This window comes from Sinocyclocheilus grahami, unplaced genomic scaffold (assembly GCF_001515645.1).
Source record: "Sinocyclocheilus grahami isolate Dianchi unplaced genomic scaffold, SAMN03320097.WGS_v1.1 scaffold288.1, whole genome shotgun sequence".
NCBI classification, from domain to species: domain Eukaryota; kingdom Metazoa; phylum Chordata; class Actinopteri; order Cypriniformes; family Cyprinidae; genus Sinocyclocheilus; species Sinocyclocheilus grahami.
Genome location: NW_015505467.1, coordinates 2033751 through 2039132, shown reverse-complemented (window position 1 = coordinate 2039132; position 5382 = coordinate 2033751).

Sequence of the window (5382 nt, the reverse complement as noted above, 5' to 3'; positions counted from 1 at the left end):
ACACACACACACACACATAGCTACACATGAACGCTCTTTTCAAACAGAAGCTTGTAACGCACATGATATCAGTCACAGCATATAATGACTACTAAAAATTACAAATTATATATAATTTTCTTTCAAATAAAAGGAAAATTGAATGTGAGTTGAATCCAAGCAGCTCTAATAGATTTTAGAATAGTTCTGCATCCTGAAGGCGCTCCGCCTGTGTTTGCGGTGTTGCTTTGACCATTTAAACATGCTAATTACACAAACACATGTTTAGTGTACTGTCTCTGGAAATATCAACCGTGATTGATCAGCCTTTATTTTTGTATTGTAGACGTTATTACTAGGCGAAGCTAAATTTGCTGAAATATCCACGACTTAGGCTACAGTAAGAGCGCATGGTTTATCTGTCCATCAGATTGAGTTCGTTACTATAACAACAGTAGATCAAACAATCATTGTACAAAAAAAAAAAAACTTTGTCGATATAACGAGAAAATTAAGTCGTTATAACGAGAAAACAACTTTGTTATGTCGATATAACGAGAAAATTAAGTCGTTATAACGAGAAAACAACTCTCGTTATGTCGATATAACGAGAAAATTAAGTCGTTATAACGAGAAAACAACTCTCGTTATGTCGATATAACGAGAAAATTAAGTGGTTATAACGAGAAAACAACTCTCGTTATGTCGATATAATGAGAAAATTAAGTCGTTATAACGAGAAAACAACTCTCGTTATGTCGATATAACGAGAAAATTAAGTGGTTATAACGAGAAAACAACTCTCGTTATGTCGATATAACGAGAAAATTAAGTCGTTATAACGAGAAAACAACTCTCGTTATGTCGATATAACGAGAAAATTAAGTCGTTATAACGAGAAAACAACTCTTGTTATGTTGATATAACGAGAAAATTGTCGTTATAACGAGAAAACAACTCTTGTTATGTTGATATAACGAGAAAATTGTCGTTATAACGAGAAAACAACTCTTGTTATGTTGATATAACGAGAAAATTGTCGTTATAACGAGAAAACAACTCTCGTTATGTCGATATAACGAGAAAATAAGTCGTTATAACGAGAACACAACTCTCGTTATGTCGATATAACGAGAAAATAAGTCGTTATAACGAGAACACAACTCTCGTTATGTCGATATAACGAGAAAATAAGTCGTTATAACGAGAACACAACTCTCGTTATGTCGATATAACGAGAAAATTAAGTCGTTATAACGAGAAAACAACTCTCGTTATGTTGATATAACGAGAAAATAAGTCATATAACGAGAAAACAACTCTCGTTATGTCGATATAACGAGAAAAAAAGTCGTTATAACGAGAAAACAACTCTCGTTATGTCGATATAACGAGAAAATAAGTCGTTATAACGAGAAAACAACTCTCGTTATGTCGATATAACGAGAAAATAAGTCGTTATAACAAGAAAACAAGAAGGAAAAAAATTATAATGCATGACCGCTTAGAACTTCCATAGAAATGGTAGTTATTAATGTATTTCTATTTCATTTTGAACATGTCAAAAGAAGTAAGAAAGTTTCATTTTGATACAAACAATATCAATTTTTTTTTTAACAAAACAAAAAATAATTTTCATCAACAAAAGTCAAGTCTCTTAGTCAATCAGTATGTTACTGAAACTCTTCTAGCCCCCCTGCTGCATGTGCGGCACAGCTAAATATGATTGATATTTAAAACGAAATTCATTAAGATGTGAATTTTTTTTTTTAACTAAGTGGCTACTTTTTAAGGCATCATTTTGATTCTGTTTTCTTTCAGCATCACTCTCTTAGGATCTCCTCCCTTCTGCGTGTATCCCTGTTCATTTTCAGACTATATTTACATGTCCTCTCTTTTCCACTAATTTCTCTCCCTCAATTCTCTCTTTTTCCAAAAAAAAAAAGATAAAATGTTATACTTTATTTTCACGACACTTTTTAACTGTACAAGTTACCTGCAAAAACATTAGAAAATAGTTTAAGTATTGCATTTAAGAACACTGAAAATGATTCTTAAAGTTTTTTTTCTGGAATTGACCGATTTAAAATCAGGACATGGTGTCACACCAGAGACAGAGACAAAATGTATCAAGTTCCATATGCTTTCAGAAATATATGGATGAAAAAACATATTGCTATTTACTAAAATAGACACTTGTACAATCATGGTGTTTATTAAAATTGTTATGCTTTTCAATTATTTCTTAAAATCCAGTGATGTTACACATTCTGACTCCAATATTATGGGTTCCACAAGGTGAAGCTACACAAATAAACCACAAAATACTGTATTATGTATGCGACCAGCCTTCAAATAATGTTCTAAAATAGATATAAATACATAACATGCATTTGAACACAGTGACACAGACTTACTGTGTTGCTGTACAAAAACCTCAATTTCCTAACTTCCTTAATGAATTTCGGTGCATAAAGAGATGTTTCCTCCGAATTTCATCTAAAGTGATGCACAGTACACTTTTTCGATAGACATTTCTTCTTGAGCAGTCAAGGTTTAGTGTTTTACACAAGGACACAATATGCTTATACTAAAATTACTATTGAATTACTTCCTGTAAGGTGAGGACATTCAATTAGGTTCCAAATAAGATCTTCCACCACTAAGCCAAACCACCCAACTCCGCATATCCGAGATAGATAGATAGATAGATAGATAGATAGATAGATAGATAGATAGATAGATAGATAGATAGATAGATAGATAGATATGCTTTATTCTTTTTAAGATACTTTTATCCAAATAAATGTATAATTTAGGAATGTCGTCAATAAATTAATAAAACAAAAAATGGAAAAATATTTCTGAAAATCATTTATATCAAATAATAACTGTATACTCTAAGGTAATATGTAATCATGCATTACAACCTTGAAAGTTTATTTTAAATATCACTTAGGTATTACTGTCATACATTGAAGCCGCAATAAAACATGAATCCAGCAGATGGAACTAACATATAATATTACAGATATAATAAGCGTGGCGGCGGCTCACAGAGCTCAAATATCTCTTTAACGTCTTACTGAGGAAACGTAGTGTCACATTAATTTTTGTAACCTCATGGATCTGGTTCTATCCAGTCTTAACCATTATTCCTCTCCAGACCATTGATAACAGTAATGCCTTGTTTCCTGTGTTCTTTACCCAATGACCTATCATGGATTATGAATATTATGACACATTTATGATTATTGTATATATGGTGTTTAGACAAGACATCAACATTTATTTATTATTTAGTTCTGAAACATAACCAAAGTAACATGACAATGTTACTGCTTAGGCTAAGCAGTAGGCCGTGCTAGATGCCTCTGTTTAAAGTACTATATACACGTGGTTACAATAGGTCCTAATTGAAAAGTAGGCAAGTTCAGTTAATTTTATTATATTTTTGAGCAGTTAATGGAACAACTACACTCTTGTTAGTTATATAGTATCTTTCTGAAGTTCTGATAGTTGATTCCCCCCCTGAGGTGAAAACCTACAACCATTTGGTTACCAACCTAGATCTTTATCCACCGAGCTACACCACCCAACCCCACCTCTAGAGGCACACCACGATTATTTAAGTCTCAAGACTTTGCTAAGTTCAGCTATTCATGATGCAGTTGTATTTTGCTATATTGTTTGGATCATTACAATGGCCTGCCATTATGTGTAAGCTGCTGATTTGCTCAAAACCAGATTTACAATGTCTTAAGTCCTAAATTACTCATAACAGTTATTTTGATCTCAGGTCTTCAGGTAAACCAAAACCCATTGGAGCTTATTCTTCAACCAGGTGAACCACTGAAGGTTGTCTGCTCCATCACAGGCACTGATAACCCAAACCTCTACTGGTACCGTTGGACCCCGACAGATGGTTTCAAGGTGGTGTTCAGTTCTCTCGGTGTAGGAAATGTGGATCCAGAAAACATGGGGGATTTATCATCTAACAGACCAGGGCTTCTTCAAATAGTACTGGAGTCCAAGAGTGTAACCGATGTCGGTTCTGTTGTTTGGTTCTGTGCAGCCAGTCCCCACAGTATAACAGACCACAATGAAAGCTGTACAAAAACACTCCAGGACGAAAAGTGCTTTTTGAGTTAATTTGAAGGCTAGATTAGTTCAGAAGCTGCTTGATTGAAAGAGGTGTGAAAAAGATCTATAAAATATAACCCTCGTGTTGAGATTGAGTTTACTGTTTTTATATTTGGAGTCCCAGAGACCCCAAATTATTTTTGGGTGAAAGCAATAATCAATTCAAAATTAATCTCTTATAAAATTATTTTAATGTGTTCCTTTGGCTTAATCAAATATATACCATTTCAGCATTAACCCTGTCTTTTATCACAAGATAGAAATGCATTTTTCAGAAATGTTATACATTATAGTATGGCAACTTTTTTTTATGCAACTTTTGACATTTTTCATAGAGGACTTTTGAAATGTTGTTATCAAGTTGACATTTTGTTATAATCAGTTCTCACTGCAATTAAGATAAAAGTTTATGTAATATGTTGTTGACATATTACATGAGGATTAACAGGAACGTTTCCTTGTTATTAAAGAGCACAATAACATAATTGTATTTTTGATTTGCATTGCTTTATATCATTTACTGGAAAAACTGACAACATTTTAATGTTTTTCAAATTACTCAGACTGAGCAACTGATTCATGATGCATGAGTTCAACTTGTTCCAGAAAAACAATACAGATGTGGGGGTGTGTGGTGCAGACTGTTGATAGAATAACCTGCAAACATGCTCCTCGAATGAATCACCAGTTTCTGCACCAGTTTTCAACAGCTTATTGGTTTCGTCTGAAGACGTGTATGAGCTTTGAGGCTTGTGTGCAGCAGCAGGTGTGTGAAAGATGCAGGATGGAGCACGAACATCTCGAGAACGTTCTGACCACATCCTCCCCAACACCTCCACAATGCTTGCAAAGATCTGACACCACATCCTGCTTTCAGCTACAGCAACCTGCAGCAGTACAGCACTTAAAATCATCTATACACCATTCAAAGTAGAATCATTCTTCTGGATTGTATTCACATTTTCAAGCAGAAAACAAGCACATGTTATTATTTATTTATTTCAAAATAATATAAATGAATTAACAAAATCAAGACGGTGCTGTTATTTTCAGTTGCAGTCACGTTGCTCAGTTGCAGTACTTTGTAAATGCCTTGTTCCAGGAATTTTAGAAAAACTTCAAAACTCATTATGAGAAATGTAGAGGTCTCAATATACATTTAAAGTCTTATTTGTCTTATTGCAGTGGAAGATTCTGACATAACTTAGATAACAACCCACACTTTCCAAAAGTGCAGATTTTCCACTGAGAAAAAAAAAA